At 45.7% G+C, this 19687-nt stretch overlaps 1 protein-coding gene across 1 annotated transcript in view; it reads left to right on the forward strand.

Moving 5' to 3' along the window:
* ADAM9 (ADAM metallopeptidase domain 9) overlaps positions 1-19687 on the forward strand; it is a 491300-nt gene that overhangs the window by 43450 nt on the left and 428163 nt on the right. The window lies entirely within an intron of this gene.

Consider the following 19687-nt stretch of genomic DNA (forward strand, 5'->3'; position numbering starts at 1 on the left):
TATGAAAATGTTATGCACAATGTGTCATTTTTTCAAGCAAAAATGAAGTTGGACTGTAAGCGAGGGAAACGTGAGAGCTTGGAAATGAGGATATGGGAGTGCCTGGTTCCTCCTAGAAGTTTGTCAACCCTAGAGGCCCGTGGCTCAGAGGGCGCTGACTGGTAACCAGACCACAAACACCACAGTGACATGCGAGTAGGGAACTGAGCGGAGACGCAGTCAGGGCACAGAGATGAGAAAGTAGAGAGGTGCTAGAGAGAAAAGACAGTGGACGTGAGGAGGGGGGGTGGTGAAAGAAGGGAAAGAGAACAAAAATCAGGAGTAGGAGGAAGAGAGGTGGAGCCAGAGAGATGGATTCAAATGGAGGAAGAGAGAGGCTTTGAATGACAGAAGTGGCAGGTTGAGGTGGGATTGGTAAGCCGGTTTCAAAATGACTTCCGGACTGTTTGATTTAAGGCCTGGGCGTAATGAACCTTGAGGGGGCCTCCCTGCAAGGCAGCTCGGGGGCCCCCTTCCGGACTCAATCAGGAGCCCTGCAGCCAGAGTGCTGTGCTGATGGGGGCCCCCCGGAGCTTGAGGCCCCCCCGCAGGGGCTGCGGGGGCCTGTGTTACGCCCAGCTTTGTCTAGTTCTTGAATTTTGCTACATTTTCTAGTCGGGTGGACAGACTCCAGGAAAAATGGCCCTCCAGAATCGTGACTTGTTTGCTGCGCTGCTGTCTCATGCTGATAACATTCTTGTGGGTCTCTGTTATCAGGGAGCTTTGACATCCCTGTCCTTCCTCAGGCTCGATCAATTGTGAACCCATTGTTGAGAGATGTGCAGATACTGGAACATCCTGGAGCCGAGGCCAGGTTGGTGAGCAGCGTGCCTTTATACGCGATTTAATGTAAGCGTTGGTCAAAGGAACGGACTGTGTAGAAATAGAAATAACTGGACTCGAGAACATATCAGCGAACTTCCTAAAGTCTGTTTTGAGATGATCGGCCTTTTTTGGCATACTTGATGGGAACTGAGATCATAGCAGTAAAACGAGGATTTAAGGTTGACATAGTCTATCCAGAGCAGGGCACAAGTCCTAAAAAAAAAAAAGAAGTGGAGGGACTAACCTAGTTAGGCAGTATGCAAGTGACATCAAGGCGCGTGACATCACGGCGCATGACATCAAACGTGCCATCACAGGAATTGACATCATAGAAAGTGGCATCACAAGCCACGACTTTACAGGAAGTGGCATCACAAGAAGTGACATCAGATCTAAAGCCCTCACATATAGGTTTAGCAGGTCTATCATTTGTACGTTTGAGCGCATTGCGAGGATAATAGCACAGTGAGCTATCGAAGATGATATGTGACTTCTACACCTTGGAATCCCCCAGTTTTATGTAACACATCCTGTACATTAATTTACAAATGCATATCATTTATTGTACATATAATACGCTCTTGTTGATGCAAAGCGCTCTGACACCCTGCATTGGGATGAGTAGGGCCGTACAAGAAAAAATGGTGGTGTTTAAATTATTTTAACACCTCCTCTGGTGTAGTAAGCTCAACATACATGCAATTTGCTTTGTGTAAATACTGGGAATGCCCAACACATCTGAAATTCTTACAGTGCATGCATATCTCCCAAACAGGGACTGAAGAAAGTGAAAAGCTGCCTCTCTTAAGTATGTGTGAAGTGCTAACAAAGTGTGAGCCTTTGTTTCCCCACCACTTCATTTGCATCAGGTGTGAGGCTCCTGACTGCTCCCAACCAAGGGACTCCAACAAAAAGAGGCCTGCTGACCCCTCGAGTTCGGCCTTTGTTATGGGCCCAGCAGGATTCTTAAATAAGAAAGCCCCATCCCTGCCTGCCATTGTTGCTTGTTGCAGATGGAAAGCCGACAACTTGCAGGCACTGCTGAAAGTGTCCTGGTGTTTGGAAATTACAGAGTGAGGCCCAAATTCTTGGTAGGGTGGACGACGTGCACCCTGTGAAAATAGTGAGTGGACGCGATCCACCCGCGTGTACCCCGACTCGTGCCCTGATCCAAAGGGAATAAAAAATACAATAGCCAGTGCTATATAAACCTCTCAATAAATAAATAAACCCTGTTTGTGTGTAAGGTGTGGTATAGATAATAAAGTGCCAATCGAATGCAGGTTCAACAAGCATTTGCAATTTAATCAGTATCGCATTTGTGAAAGTTAGAGCTATTGGTGTTGTTCCCCACATACACAAGAAAAAAATATTGTGTTTTTGAGAAGATCAGGAAGCTTTCAGTCCTGTGGGCAAGGCAAATTTACTGCGTTAAAGTGCTTCAACTAATGCAATGGGAATCCACTTTTAGTTTGTCTTAACCCAATATATAAAACAAAAATCTGTAACGTCTTTCACGTTAAAACAGATTACTAAGCGTGCTGTGTACAAAATATGTATGTTGAAGTGGAACCTGTGAATGTCCATGGGATGTATGTACTGAGGCAGCCATGTTGGAGCGACCTCTGCCATTATAGACAGACCCAGAAAGTGGAGTCCGGCAGAAGGGAGCAAGACTGGGAAGTAATCATATTCTCTACGTCTCTGTCGATCGAGCCTCAACTCTACTGTAGCACAACATTCACTGCTGAATGGTACCTGCATTGTAGGAGAAATTATATCCGGGGCAAAGCGGCTGTAGCATGCAATTATAAAACACACAAGAGAAGTGATGTACAGTAGATTGTAATGATATATAGTAAGGGAACCCTTTGGCATGCAATAACAAAATGTAGATGTAACCCGACCCAAACGCTGGAATCAAATGTAATGCGCTAGCAGGCATTGACAAAGCAAAACAGTTTGGTTTTGCTTACAGAACAATGCACACGGACCAACGAAGTGCTAGAAATACACACAAAGACAGCGCTTCAACTAGGAATAACAAGAGGGAGGCAGCGAGGCGGGCAGTATGGTGAAGGGCCGGGAGGAGGACAACATGATGGAGGCCGGGAATGAGGAGGGCAGCCCAACATGTTGGTTTGGAAAATGGCTGTGTCTGAGTATTTTCGTTGGGCTACTTTAGGGGTGAAGGGGAAGATGTTTAGGGGCTGCACGAGGTAATTGTGGGACTAAAGTTACAGGAGGAGAGCTCACGGCACGGGATATGAAGTCACTGAAAAGAACAGGCAGTGACGTGCCAGAGGGTTGGCACAGGGAAATTTCTTAATATAAAGTTTTAATGTTTTATTTTCAAGCCGCGGCGAGTACTCGTATAGCTTTGTTCTGCGTTGCAATGAGAGACCAAAATATGAAGAATGGTGTCCCTGAAGCGGGCGCTGTGCTGATACTGAAGCCGAGGCACACAATAAAGCAAGTGCATCAAGTTTGGAGTCTTTTCCCACGATACTCTTCGGGCCATCTCTTGCCGGTTTCCATCAATCGTAGTATTAGGTGCAGAGGAAACCCTGCACCTTGAATACGTGGATGGCAGTTGGAGGCTAAATAAGAGTGGGTCAGGCAAATGAGGATAAAAATAAATAAAAAAATAAAAATAAAGCAAGTGCAGTGTGCCGCGCTTGTTTCAAAAGAATAATCAGGGCTTGAAAAATCATTTATTTTTTACTAGACCTGCAGGCCTAGTAACCTAAAAAATGTGCGTGATAAAGATGCCTTTAAATCTTGCTATCTTGCCACATTTCTTCTGCTTTCAGAGAAAGAGGTCAGAAGTCAGTTTGACTTCCTACACGCCAAAAAGGGCGAGTAGGCATAAAAATAGCTCGCCCTAATTGAATCTGGCTCACAAATGCAAGGGGATTTTTCGAGCCCTGATAATATTTTAAAAAACAGCTCGGCGAGTTGGCCAAAATAAAAGAAAGGTGCGCGACTACCATGAAGATCAAGAGCAGTGTGCCGCACTGCAAAAAAAATGTACAATAAAAAAAATGGTTTGGGGCGAGCAGCACTATAAGAAAGGCGCGAGGCTGCCATTATTCAAGATCAAACATAGCATGCCAGTCTGCTTCCAAAAGTTCGGCGAGCCACAAGTAAGAAAACTTAAAACACTCGGCCGCCATTGTTAAAGGTGAAGCGCTGCGTGGCGCATTGCTTTGCTCCAATAAAGTAATTAGAAAAATAGTGTTCACAAACTGTAAATAACAGATCCTGAGTAACAGCAGATGTAACAGGGGCAGTCCTTATGGGAGGTAACATCAGATGTAACAGGGGCAGTCCTTATGGGAGGGTACAACAGGAAAAAAGCGGTACTAAGGAGGGGCTATTAATGATATTAACCAAAGAAACACAAGCATTTGGAAAACACAATACTATCCACCAAATGTTTGTGAGTTGGCAGATATGCTATGTGTCAAGTATGTGGGGAAAGGTTATGTTCATTATTACTTGTAAATTGATACACCGGTGTAGCTTGTAATGTATCGGAAGTCCAGAAAACCTATATGACACTTTCACAATGTTTGTATGATGTCATCAGTGTTGTTATCAATGATGTCAATGGAGAGGTCATCAGTGATGTTATCAAAAATGTCATTGAACATGTCATGTGTGATGTAATATGTGAGGTCATAAGGAGGGCATGTTTTAGTTAGTTCACTAAACTAAAACTGGCCCGTTTTCAGTTTTTAAGCATTAGTTCTTATCTCGTTTCAATACCTAACAACAAGGTCACTTTAACTTTTGTTTTTTTACTGAATTTCTGTTTTTTTTAAGTGTAAGCGAAGATCTTATTACCATACCTAACTATGTCTTCGCTTTAATTTCTGGTATTTTCATTGAATTACTATGTTTAAAAAAATCATTTTCTAGGTTGAGCATATTCCAAACCCCCTAAAAGAGTGGCCAACTCGTGCTGTATAGGACCTTTGGCAGGGTGCAGAGCTGTCGGCCAAAGGCCCGGCCAGGCACACAGCCCCCTGAGAGTGATCATACACAGGCTGGACATGGCCAAGTTTTGTGTATTTCCGATGAGCCTTTTTTCTGTAACCTACGAATGAAACACTCTAGCAGCAAGGTCTCTGTACAATGATATATCTTACAGAATATCCAGTAGAAACAAACTTTGTCCAAAAGGTTTGAGAAACCCATAAAACAACGTTTAAGAGTGAAGTGTCTATCCGGAATAATCATTACAGAAATCACACAGGCAATGGAAGTTAAAGAGCAACTTGAAGCCTGCTTGTACACTCTGCAGCGTTTGTAGTATCAAAGTCCAAGTCTAGCTGCTGCATCACACAAGAGGGGCAGGCTCCAGCCTTGAAGAGATTATAGAAAGTATTATGGAGTGTGGCAGGATAGAAAAGCTTAACTTTAACGCAAAGAGCTGCTGTACTGCAGTATAGATTGAGCTCCCAGACCTGATAAGCTTACATTGTGGCGACAGGACAGGGAAGTTCAGGCTTGGACAAGCTAGTTTATAGGAACACAAAGAATTGCAATACTAAAAAAGTGAGGGACCTCTAACCTCTTAAAGGTTACATTAACACAAAACATTGCATTACTGTAGGAGAGATGGAGCTAACCCAAACCATTGCATCAATGTGGGTGAGATGGAGCTAACACAAGACATTGCGTTACTGCGGGAGAGATGGAGCTAACACAAAGCATTGCGTTACTGCGGGAGAGATGGAGCTAACCCAAACCATTGCATTAATGTGGGCTAGATGGAGCTAACACAAAACATTGCGTTACTGCGGGAGAGATGGAGCTAAAACAAAACATTGCGTTGCTGCGGGAGAGATGGAGCGAACACAAAACATTGCGTTACTGCGGGAGAGATAGAGCTAATAATAATAATAATCCACATTTGTAAAGTGCACAATCACCCGTAAGGGTCTCTAGGCGCTGGGGGCCGTCGGGAAGATTAAGCGAGCTATTGCCCAGAGTCACATGGTGCTGGGCTAACCTGCCGCCGGAGCCGGGGATCGAACCCTGATCCCCAGATTCCAGCGTCAGTCGCCCTGGCCGCGGCGCCACACCTCTCCTGCATTACTGCGGGAGAGATGGAGCTAACACAAAGCATTGCTTTACTGCGGGATAGATGGAGCTAACACAAAACATTGTGTTACTGCGGGAGAGATGGAGCTTACAAAAAGCATTGCATTACTGCAGGAGAGATAGAGCTAAAACAAAACATTGCATTACTGCGGGAGAGATGGAGCTAACCCAAGCCACTGCATTAATGTGGGCGAGATGGAGCTAACACAAAACATTGTGTTACTGCAGGAGAGATGGAGCTAAAACAAAACATTGCATTACTGCGGGAGAGATGGAGCTAACCCAAGCCACTGCATTAATGTGGGATAGATGGAGCTAACACAAAACATTGTGTTACTGCGGGAGAGATGGAGCTTACAAAAAGCATTGCATTACTGCAGGAGAGATAGAGCTAAAACAAAACATTGCATTACTGCGGGAGAGATGGAGCTAACCCAAGCCACTGCATTAATGTGGGCGAGATGGAGCTAACACAAAACATTGTGTTACTGCAGGAGAGATGGAGCTAACACAAAGCATTGCATTCCTGCGGGAGAGATGGAGCAAAAACAAAACATTGCATTGATGTGGGTGAGATGGAGCTAAAACAAAACATTGCATTACTATGGGAGAGATGGAGCTAAAACAAAACCTTGCATTAATGTTGGCGAGATGGAGCTAACACAAGGCATTGCATTAATGTGGGCGAGATGGCGCTAACACAAAACATTGATTTACAGCGGGAGAGATGGAGCGAAAACAAAGCATTGCATTGCTGTGGGAGCTATAGAGGTAACACAAAGCATTGCATTACTGCTGGTGAGATGGAGCAAACACAAAGCATTACGTTACCGCGGGAGAGATGGAGCTAACACAAAGCATTGCATTACCGCGGGGGAGATGGCGCTAAAACAAAGCATTGCGTTACCGCGGGAGAGATGGAGCTAACACAAAGCATTGCATTACTGCGGGAGAGATGAAGCTAAAACAAAACATTGCGTTACTGCGGGAGAGATGGAGCTTACACAAAGCATTGCGTTACCGCGGGAGAGAAGGAGCTAACTCTAAGCATTGCATTACTGCGGGAGAGATGGAGCTAACATAAAGCATTGCTTTACTGCGGGATAGATGGAGCTAACACAAAACATTGTGTTACTGCAGGAGAGATGGAGCTAACCCAAACCATTGCATTAATGTGGGCTAGATGGAGCTAACACAAAACATTGCGTTACTGCGGGAGAGATGGAGCTAAAACAAAACATTGCGTTGCTGCGGGAGAGATGGAGCTAACACAAAACATGCTTCTAGCTCTGAAAAGCTTACATTAACCCAAAGCATTGCAGTACTGCTAGGAAAGGGGGCTTCCAGCTCTGAAGAGCTTACATTAACACAAATCATTTCAGTGCTGCTAGGAAAGGGTGCTTCCAGCTCTGAAAAGCTTAAATTAACACAACGCATTGCAGTACTGCTAGGAATGGGGTGCTTCCAGCTCTGAAGAGCTTACATGAACCCAAAGCCTTTCAGTGCTGCTAGGAATGGGGTGCTTCCAGCTCTGAAGAGCTTACATGAACCAAAAGCCTTTCAGTGCTGCTAGGAATGGGGTGCTTCCAGCTCTGAAGAGCTTACATGAACCAAAAGCCTTTCAGTGCTGCTAGGAATGGGGTGCTTCCAGTGCAGAAGAATTCACAGTAACTAGCTTCAGCAAAAATGGAGCTGCAGGCCTTTGGCGCTCCGTTACTCTAACACCCAGCATTATTGATGTTCAGGGTTGATGGGAAATCCAGCTCTGAAATGCTTCTTTACTGTAACACTGTTACAGTGATGCAGGAAACACTGATTACAGTAATACAAATGTGTACTGTTCTGCTGACGACATGGCGTTTACAACCCTCCTAAGCTCATCGTGAACACTAACAAATGTCGGTGCTGCAGGAGAAATTAGACTTCCAGCTCTGACAAGCTTACATTGGCACAATCACTGCTTTACTGGAAGAGAGGAGTCACTTCCGGATCTGAGTTTACAGTAACATGACAGTGTGCTGTGGGGGATCGGCAGCTGTGAAAAGCTTACATTAGCACAAACACTGCTGTAATGCAGGAGAGATGCCACTTCCGGATTTGAGTTTACAGTAACATGAGCTGTGCTGGGTTGCAGGAGGGGGCGTCAGCTGTGAAAAGCCTATAATAGCACAACCACTACTGTGATGCAGGAGAGATGTGACTTCCGGATCTGAGTTTATACTAACATGAAGCTGTGCTGGGCTGCAGGAGGGGGCGTCAGCTGTGAAAAGCCTACAAAAGCACAACCACTGCTGTTATGCAGGAGAGATGTCACTTCCGGATCTGAGTTTATAGTAACATGAAGCTGTGCTGGGCTGCAGGAGGGGGCGTCAGCTGTGAAAAACCTACAATAGCACAACCACTGCTGTTATGCAGGAGAGATGTCACTTCCGGATCTGAGTTTATAGTAACATGAAGCTGTGCTGGGTTGCAGGAGGGGGGAATCAGCTGTGAAAAGCCTACAATAGCACAACCACTGCTGTTATGCAGGAGAGATGTCCCTTCCGGATCTGAGTTTACAGTAACAGGAAGCTGTGCTGGGCTGCAGGAGGGGGCGTCAGCTGTGAAAAACCTACAATAGCACAACCACTGCTGTTATGCAGGAGAGATGTCACTTCCGGATCTGAGTTTATAGTAACATGAAGCTGTGCTGGGTTGCAGGAGGGGGGAATCAGCTGTGAAAAGCCTACAATAGCACACCCACTGCTGTAATGCAGGAGAGATGTCCCTTCCGGATCTGAGTTTATACTAACATGAAGCTGTGCTGTGCTGCAGGAGTGGACGTCAGCTGAGAAAAACCTCCAGTAGCACAGTCACTGCTGTAATGCAGGAGAGATGTTGCTTCCTGCTCTCATATGCTTCCATTAACACAAATCATTGTAGTTCTGCAGGAGAGATGGAACTTCAGCTCTGAAAAGCTCCTACTAACACAGCCATTGCTGTCCTGCAAGAGAGATGTTGCCTTCAGCTCTGATGTGCTCCCATGAAGACATCCATCTGTACTATGCTGCCAGAGTAATGTCCCTTCTTACCCTAACTATACAGTTACAGGAAGCCTTGCTGTACTGCAGAGAGATGCTGCCTTCTGCTCTGATATGCTTCCAGTAAAACAATCTATGTTGGAGGAAACGTTGCTTCTAACTGTGTCTTTACAGTTACACAAAACATTGTTCTGCTGCAGGAGAGATGTTCTGTAAGAGAGATCTTGCACCCGGCTCAGATATGCCTACAGTAACACTAAGATGTGTGTGCTGCTGGAGTGAGAGGGATTCCAGCTTTAAGCGGTTTGCATAATGCAAAGCAAGGCTATGTTCAGGGCTTATGTATATTTGTTTGCATAGGTCTGTGCCCTAATGTAAAACTGGATTCAGAAGGACTAAAGAAGACTTGATTTCCCTAATATCAGCCGAGTGAGCTGCCAGAAGGGTGCCCTGTGTTTTGGAACCCTATTAAATGGTTGATTTGTTTTTTTAGGTCTCGGCTAAGCGTGCGGAAGTGCGTTCTCGCCAGAGACCTTTTGTCGGCGTGTCTGCTTTCCAGGAGACAGTCCTGGCCGCGCGCATCTCCTTGGAGGCGATTTGAAACTGGCACGCGCACAAGTACGAGCGCTCAATTGACTTTGTTGCAAGTTTCTTGCAATGCGCGTTTAGAGTGCGGCAATGCGCGTTTAGAGTGCGGTTAAACGTGTAACTTTCAGTTTCTTTTAAGCAGCGTGTTTCATGGCATGATCGAAAATGCTCCATATCGTAAGGTGTTCCGAATTCAGTTTCTTTTAAGCAGCGTGTTGCATGGCATGATCGAAAATGCTCCATATCGTAAGGTGTTCCGAAAGCAGCGTGTTTCAGGATATCAGCGACGTTGTTTAAGGAAATGCTGCGTGTTTGCCTAAAGGGTCTGTTCTTTAATAAAAAGCAGCGTGTTTAATGGCATGATCGAAAATGCTCTATATCGTAAGGTGTTCCGAAAGCAGCTAAATGGCATGATCGAAAATGCTCCATATCGTAAGGTGTTCTGAAAGCAGCGTGTTTCAGGACATGGGCGACGTTGTTTAAGGAAATGCTGCGTGTTTGCCTAAAGGGTCTGTTCTTTAATAAAAAGCAGCGTGTTTCATGGCATGATCGAAAAGGCTCTATATCGTAAGGTGTTCCGAAAGCAGCTAAATGGCGACGTCGTTTATAAAGACGTAGTTATATAGTGTGACGTTATTTGAGAAAATGCTGCGTGTTTGCTTTAAAAACACATGCTTTAATGTGTGCAGAGGCAGAGAAGAGAGATGTGCTTTAAGATGTCACGTTTAATAAAATGCAGAAGCAGAGAACATAGAGACATGCATTGAATAGCGGCACAAGTAATGCATTGAATAGCGGCACAAGTAGAAAACAGTGGCATAAGCCTACTATTGAAGCATAAGCAGGGAACAAAGGTACATACAAAGAACAGATGGTAGGCAAGGACTAGTGGACAGTAGAGGGACAGCAGAGGCACAAGCAAGCATAGAATGGAGATACAAGCATGGAATAGAGGCACAAGCAGAAGCATGGAATAGAGGCACAAGCAGAGAACATAGAGACATGCATTGAAGAGCGGCATAAGTCATGCATTGAATAGCGGCACAAGTAGAAAACAGTGGCACAAGCATAGTATTGAAGCATAAGCAGGGAACAAAGGTACATACAAAGAACAGATGGTAGGCAAGGATTGGTGGACAGCAGAGGCACAAGCAGTGGTCAGTGTGGCAACTGATTGCGAATAGTGGCACAAGCATACAATAGAAGCATAGAATGAAGATAAGTAGAGAATATAGAGACATGCATTGAATAGCTGCAGAAGTAGAAAACAGTGGCACAAGTATACAATAAAAGCATAAGCAGGAGACAAAGGTACATACAAGGAACAGATGGTAAGCAAGGACTAGTGGACAGCAGAGGCACAAGCAAGTATAGAATGGAGATACAAGCATGGAATAGAGGCACAAGCAGAGAACATAGAGACATGCATTGAATAGCGTCACAAGTTATGCATTGAATAGCGGCAGAAGTAGAAAGCAGTGGCATAAGCATACTATTGAAGTATAAGCAGGGAACAAACGTACATACAAAGAACAGATGGTAGGCAAGGACTAGTAGACAGCAGAGGGACAGAAGGTACATACAAAGAACAGATGGTAGGCAAGGACTAGTGGACAGCAAAGGCACAAGCAGTAGTCAGTGTGGCAACTGAATGCAAACAGTGGCAAACACCACACACGCATGCGCATACACACAGACACACACACGAGCGCCCATGCACGCACGCACATACAGACACACACCCCCGCACACATACACACACGCGCGCACACACACATGAGTGCACCCCCCCGCACTCATACACACACACAAGTGCACCAAGAACCCCCCAGCCCTTTTTAACTTACCGGGCCAATCTCGGGGGACTCCGCCCTCAGCACGCGGCAGGGGCATGTGCCTGGTGCCCCCTCCGCAGAGTTCACGCTGCGGCTCTTGCCAGCTCGTTTCCCAGGGCTCCCTCTTGGTCAAGGGAGGCCCGCAACACTTGAGCAACCTCCTGCTGGTGGCCCCGAGGCTCTCCACCGCTCACAGGAGCCCCGGGCCGCGATACGCATTTACTCCGCCTGCCTCCTCTTCCGGTCCGGACGCGTCCCCGCCCCCGTCACAGGCGACATTGCCTGACTTCCGGTGCGTGCGCGGCAGGATTCCGGCGGCATTTTCTGCCACACAAACCTTGTTTTTATTTAAAACCGGCCACAGTTATCTGGGGACTCTTGTAGTTCACTATCCCCATGATTGTGACCAGTCGCTGTTACCAACCTTAAATATTGATTTCGTGAGCTTTCTTTTGTGGAAAATAAGTTTCTGTTCGCCGATAACACATAGTAGTACATCTAGCGTATTGTTCGCATAAGAGAAGTCGAAAAACACAAACACAACCGCTGCGTTATTGCATGAAGAGGAGTGTCTAGGGTCAAAGGTGAGTCGGGGTTGCAGGCATGGTTCATGACACCAACAGTCCTTGAACAGCAGTCTTGCCAACACAGACCTCATAAGCGGCGAAAAACACAAACACAACCCCTGCGTTTCTGCATGAAGAGGAGTGTCTCGGGTCAAAGGTGAGTCGGGGTTGCAGGCATGGTTCATGACACCAACAGTCCTTGAACAGCAGTCTTGCCAACACAGACCTCATAAGCGGCTGTGGCTTGTAGAGAACACACATCCTGTGCGAGGATAAGGACCACTCAGCTTCGTGTAATAATTATGTAATCAAGTGTCTGGCTAAATCAAACTATTACTATCTGTGTCAGCTGTTTCTTTTCCAACCTATACCAGAAGGTCAAGGAAGCGCGGGGCCTAACTTACATTCTTATACAAAGTACCCAGCTTCCTAGTTATAAGACAATACTCTCACCTTTGACACCGTGGTCCCTACATATCTGATCTGGAGAAGTTGCAGACAGAGCCGAAGAGCCGCGTGAGTGTCAGGATGAGAAAACAAGCATTTGCAATACAATAGGTCTCACATTTGCGAGAGTTTAAACTATTGGCATTGTAATTGACAATGCCTTTTATTTACGTTTTAAAAACCAACACATAAATAAAAGGCATTGCCATTTACAATGCCAATGGCTCTAATTCTAACAACTGCGAGACCTATTGCATTGCAAATGCTTGTTTTAATACTTGGCCAACTCCCAAGGAATGTGTTTGTCGAATGATCACATAGAGTTTCCATCTCTCTCTCTCTCTCTCTCTATATATATATATATATATATGTATATGTGACACATACACATACATATATATATACACCCCCTAAGACGTTTGCCGTTTACCCCAGTTGCCAAACCCTTAGTTGCATAAGGAAATGTAATAAATGAGATTGGGGTGCAATCCAATTTTCACCATTTCAGTATCGTATCAGAAGGTACGGGAGGAAAATGGTTTGTGTGTGTTCTTTTAATGTATAAAGTTCGCTGTGTCATATTTTTATGGATTGTACCTTTTATAAAGTTGTTCGTATTAAGGTTTTAATACCAGTATATTTAAATTGTCAGATATATTCCATATTGGGGACAAATGCACATTTATCTGCTATGCGATTTGGCGATGTCACAGTAGGAATTGTATGTTTTATTTTTACAATCAAGCAGTATTTTAAAACTGGTTTGGCCTAGGACTGTTTCATTTGTATGTGTTAACTGTTTTTAGAATGTTTTATTGGACACGTGTCCCAATAAACCTATTGTTACTACTATTCATTTGAAGTCACAGTGCTTTTCTGAGTGGCCGTTCTGATGAGTTATTCCCAGCCAATAAAAACTGCTGAGGACTGTTTGGCCAATTTTTACTGGTTGGGAGTAGTCTGTGGGTAGCCTGTCGTTCCATGTACATTTTGTAGACCAGGGGGAAGCAGTCAGTCCGAAGGCTTTCGTTTTCCCATATTCAGACATAGAATTTTCCCTTTTTTGTCTTATCTTCCTCTGGAGCTGATTTTGGGTGTTTTTTGGCATACACCCAACACAAGAGGTTGAATTAAAGAGGGCATTGTATGTTATTCACTGGGCGACAGATATTTGTTGTCACCGCTAGCTGTTAGCATTCAGACTTCTGAATTCTTCGTAGGCATCTGAATTTGTTTTTTGGTAGAGCCAGAATCACAGAGGGGGAATTATCCAACTTATGTAAGACCAGAGCCACCTCTACACTAACTAAATCTTTATTGAAAGGCCAAGTATGGGAACAGGCCAAGAAGAGCCCATATATGGAACTGCCTCGTTTAAGCATTGATGAGGTATGTAACGCTTTGGAAACGTCTTCATCAAAAAGAAGGCCCAAGTTGAAAACATCAGTGGCTCATGTAGTTGTTTGCCCAGTGAGCTCTGCCAAAACTTGGGCCCAATGGATCTGTGTGCTGGCCTACTACATGGACTTCTTTTTGATAGGCAGTTCGCTTAAGCATGTTGGCCCTTATCCACTGGTTCATGGCCAGCATACACTGTTTGGATTTTCAAGCCTTTTTTTGAAATTATTAGCAAGATGTCCATTACCTCTGCATTGTAAGAGTAACTATAGGTTGAGTCAAAGGGATAATGGGGCACAAGTAGACACTGGAAAGAGTAGACATGGAGTCGAGGGCTGGATAGCGTGGAATAGGAGTTAAAAGTGCCAAGCTCTACTTCTGTCTCTCACTGCATGAGAAAGGAGCAGCATCCTTCAAGCGCTATGCCAGATAACCCAAAGCTTGACAGAAGTTGAATTGGTGTCTGTAAGACAGTGTCGCACATTGGCTCCTTCAGCAGCAAAATGGGTAGCAGGAGGCAGCTGCTAGGAGCAAATGGGAAGAGAGACAAAGACGGGCAGAAAAAGCTGCCTGGGAAGGCCACAGGCACTTTGCTTTCATTTTACCAGCTTGTTTGTGAACAATATTTTCACTGATACCCTTCGCGCAGTACCCAGCCTCGGATTGGTAACGCGGGCACTCGGGCGATGCCCGAGGGGCCGGTGTCTGAGTTCCTGCTGTGGGCTGCTTTTATGAGCAGCCTGGGGGCCGATTTGGGCGGTGTCTCTATTTTCGGAATACAGCCAGCGGCCCAGTGGGTGGCTGAGTGGCCTTTCTGCAGGCAGATGGGCGCTCATTACTACCCGCTACCACCAACACCGCCGGTCCCCCATCCCCGGTTTAGCAACAGGCAGCGGTATCACTCCCTTTGTCTCGCTGGCCGGCCCATTAATGTATGCACATACTGAGCGGGGCAGGGGGCCTCAGTAGAAGTGGCCTCACTTGTTTTCAGGTGTGTTTCAGTAGTGTAAACTAATGCGTGCATTTTTTTAACCCCCCCCTTCTTTTTAATGCAATTACGCTGAAGCAGTGATTTGAGGAAAGGCATTATGCAAATGGGGGCCGATTTTTTTTTTTTGTCTGCCCGGGCCGATTTTCAATCCCAATTCGACCCTGGCAGTACCTGTTTCATTTCTGAAGGAAGCTTGCACACAATTCCCTGTTAATGTACCCCTTCCATTTGTGTGGGAACCTCCAACTGGTGATCCTACTGATGTATCTGTTGTTTTGGTAAGGGAAGCTTGCAGCGCATTGCTGTACTGTGCATGTCCTCCCTCGCTCTCTCTGTTCCCTCCTGTGTCTCTCTGTGTGTGAGAAAGAACCAGAGAAGGGGACTGGGCGTGGGTCTCTCTCACATACATTTTGCCTGCTGATACCAAAGTTGCGCCTTTAATATGTGTGACTGCAGCTTGCATTATGAGGCCAAGGGCTACCTGTTTGATAAAGCTTGAAAGGACGTTTTCACTATTCAGAAGGTCTGTTTTGTTTCCTGTAGTTTTGCCAGCTACTCAGGAGACCTAGTAGAGTATTCCAGAGATCTCTGTTGCAGCTTCCATTTTGCTTTGCCCTTTTGTGTTGAATCTGAGGGATGCTTGTGCCTCTGAGAAACTGTCCATTGGTCAAGGCCCTCATGTGTTTTATGTTGTTCTGAACACTACCTATCTCAGAATTATGTTTGGTAGATGACTGGCTCTATGCTTATGATGTTCCGGGATGCTTCACTCTTCAGGCAGGTCACAGTCAAGTTCTCCAGAAGGGCGTTTAAAATGTGAACATTGGCCCTTGTGCTGTCGGCAAACATGCACATTTCTTTCTTGTGTCTTCCTGGAAGAAGATATCATTAAATAACTTGGCATAACATGCACTAATTGACTACTTAAAATGTAATATCAAACAAAATGTATCACCAGCAGTCCTTTAGCTGACGTTCACCACAGAACGGTAAATAGTTTTAATGTGCATACTTTGATTTTTCATTCAGAGCCGACTAAGCGACTGGAAATTAGTAATGACCGTAGTCTCCGGTGCTGATATTTTAAAAACAGGTTACATATTTAAGTCCTGGCACTCTTGCTAATGTCTCTTATCTCCTTTGCATTTCTGTTTCTCTGGTAAAGGAAGTGCTGGGGAGTGCATCGCCTCATCGGGGAGTTTCCGGCACACATTTCTATTGCTGAGGCATGTAAAAATACACTATTGGGGAGAAGGGACACAGACCACTGACACCGGCTTTGTGTGAAAAGCCACTTTTTCAAATGGGTGCACATCACATATAATCCCTGGGCCTTTTGACTTCTAAAACGAAAATCTCATTATATAAAGATGTTAACCTATGTTGAACTGCAAGTCACTACCTCCTGCTCTGCTGATCTTCTGCAATTGAGACTTTTAGCTTTACTGCATCTATTAACCTCTAACTAACTTAACTTCCTAATGAACTTTTAACTTCCTGCCTCATCCAAACCTGAGCTTGTCCACTCGTTCCCTTTCAGCCTGGTTTGCTACTGTCAACAACAATAAAATTTACTAAAACTCATGGCAACTTCTCAGCCAACCGCCACCCAGAAAATGGCCCCCGCTCGACGACGAATGTTCAATGTGGTAGTCAAAACCCTCCCTAAGCTGCAAAAGATATAAACCCATATCATAATGTGACAAGAGGACCCCCTCCCTCCGGAAATACTCAACACTGTCGTACTGCAGATTGGCAAGCACTATTCTGCCAACTCCAGCCTCCCTACTAAAACCCCTCCTCTCCCTGTTAATTTTCCATCTGGCCTTATTGATTGCTGACGGCTTGATTGTCCCACGCAAGGCTCTTCTAGGAATAAACTCTGTCCACAGTATAACTGACCACTGTTGCTTTCTCTCTTTTAAGTCCTCCTTCATGGCCCTCATCAACGCTATCCGTTTCTCCACTACCAAGTCGTTCTTACCGACATGCAGTACTAAGACATCCAGACACTTCTCTCCTACTAATAGCTCGTTCATTTAGGATAACAGTCCCCACTGGCGCATGACCCCCCTGCCATGTCATCGCATTTGAAACGTGCTGGATTCAAGCCCCAAATTTGCTCTGTGACGCCTCTGGCTTGCCTGCCTCTCTGCCCATTTCACAAATGAGTGACCCACAATCCATATGACTAAATTAGCTGCCTCTGGGCCGGGTACCAAACCCGAAACACAGCAAGAGCAAATGAGAATATGGTAATGGATCAACAACCCGTTATACCCCCCAAACATAACGCTGGCAAAATTCAGAAGATCACCTGCCCAGCCGCATGTGAAGGACTGGTCTCACACACCACCTGGTGTCATGCTTCATCATCTGCAGTCCTCGCCCTCTAAAAACTTGGTTTGATAAAGGGCGGGCATACACCTGACGACAGGGATGCACTTCAACTAAGTGGTTGCCCGTGAAGTAGTGAGTGTGATTTAAAAACCATTACAGCTGTCGAATTAATTGTAATAAGGTGGGCAACTGTATGGTATTAAAAAAGTGAACGGTGACCTGGGGAAATTATTGTCCCCTCACCGTGATGTAAAGGGTCACTTTTTGTGAGATGTCAACACTCACTATTTATTTTGAGCACCATTGGTCACTTTTCTGGGAGCAGCTCCACTTGTGTTTAACATTGTATGTTGGAGGCTAGCTCACTTTTGGCGCTCCATGCTTCTAGGTCCCTCCTCTGGTTAACAGCTGGGGTTAGTGTGGTTTATAGGCTGAGAATTACTTCACAAAACATGACCCAAGTCAGTGGCCTCCTCTTCGGCCCCTAGTGTCCGACTTCACTGGCCCAGCCATCCAGCATCATTCTCCTCAGTTCTCCAGCTGATGCAGCGCAACCTCGAAACAGCATCCTCATGAACGCTGTGCCTGCCAGTGTACCTGATATCGTTACGCTCAACAGGCCTTTTTTAATTAACGGCCTAGCCTTTCTGCTTCTTTAGAGCCCCTCTGTCCCAAAAATCCATTCAAGCCAGTGCATATGTGTGCTTTGTAGATACTGCAAATGATTCTACCACCAACTGGAGCATCCTCTGTCAACTACTGTCCCAAGCTCCTGTGGCATTCGAGTCCTGTCCCTGCTCGCCTCCTTGGCCAGCCCATGGAATCTCTCCCACTGTGAACGAGACCAGGCATCCATGATGCCACTGCACAGCCAGGGTACGTATCGCCCTAATTAAAATATTGTACTTCAGACACCTCAACACAAAGACCCTCAGCAGATTCAACACCTGTGCATCTCTTGCGGACTGCTGGTTCACCACCTGCACCACTGCCATGTTATCAATCCAAAACATGACCCTCTTGTGTGCCAACACCGCCGCCACAGGGTTACTGTCACCACCAGGGTAAAGAATTCCAAAGAGGCAAAGCTCCTCCCACCTCCCGCTTCCATGCCTGTTGCCATTCCTCCATGCACCACTTCCCCTGCCAATACAAACTGAAGCCAACTCCTCCACCACTGCCATGTTATCAATCCAAAATATGACCTTCTTGTGTGCCCACACCGCTGCTATAGGGTTACTGTCACCACCAGGGGAAAGAATTTCAAAGAGGCAATGCTCCTCCCCTGCTTCCATGCCAGTGGCCATTCCTCCATGCACCACTTCTCCTGCCAATACAAACTGAAGCCAAATCCTCCTGCATTATCTGAGTAGATCTGTGCATCTCACTCCACTTCCTTAAACGCCATCAGAGGCACACTATTGAATGATTCCAGGAAAAAACGCCACATGTGTAAGTCCTCCAGAACCTCTGCTGTAAGCCGCTTGTGGTGATATGGCAACGAAAAGCGGGGCAGGGACATTACCAGACGCCTACAGAAAGTCCTCCCTGCTCTCACTACTCTTCTGGCGTAGTTCAGATATCCTAGCAACACTTGTACCTTCTTCACCGTTACCCTAGCTTTAGCCAGCATGGAATCCTAAAGCAAGTGCCGTGTGATTTACTAATCTGCTGGAAGGCTTGCTTCCATAGCTACTGAATCCATCTCAATTCTTAAGAAAGACAGCACCGTACTGGGTCCAACTGGCACTCCCAGATCCCCTCATGAGCTCCTGAAAACTTGCCAGCAGCTGCTGGCAGTCCATGGAACTGGAGTTACTCACAAAAAATAAATCATTCAGGTAGTGTGTGTCGCATTTGTGACCATGAGAATAGCCACTGTAAGAAAGTACCAAAATGATCAAAGAGGGCCCAAGAGATAGAACACTCCATTGGTAGAACCTTGTTCACATACCTTTGGCCTTCAAACTGAATGCCCAACAGTTGAAAATCTACTGGGTGTACTAGCAGCCGGAAGAAAGCTGACTTGGTGTTACTTTTGGCCATGTGTGCCTCTTTCCCCACAGTTTCCATCAGGGAGGATGCCACATTCATTGAGGAGTATTTCACTGAGACTTGTTCTTCCGGAATAAAATCATTAACTGAGGTTCTCTCTGGCCATGATAGATACTGTATCAGCCTGAACTTCCCCTTTTCTTTTTTGGGAACAACACCAATTGGGGACACAATCAAGTTAGGCATGGACCACTCAACAAAGGGGCCAGACATCCTGCCTTCTCGTATCCCTTTGTGCAACTTGTCACGCACCACCTGCTTATGTGCTCTCATGGATTTAAGATTGTTTGTCCACCTATGCACCCATGGGTCCTCGTACCCCAGTTGGAATCCCCTGCGGAGCCCTTCCCTAAGTAAATTAGCTTCCTCTTTTTGATCATATTGCTGCAGCTGAAATTCCACCCTTTTCCAATTAAATTGGTGTACGAACCCTTACCCCCAGGTCCTTGTGTCCCCTTTCCTCCCCTAAAA

The sequence above is a fragment of the Lissotriton helveticus genome, chromosome 11, assembly GCF_964261635.1.
Source record: "Lissotriton helveticus chromosome 11, aLisHel1.1, whole genome shotgun sequence".
Classification (NCBI taxonomy): Eukaryota; Metazoa; Chordata; class Amphibia; order Caudata; family Salamandridae; genus Lissotriton; species Lissotriton helveticus.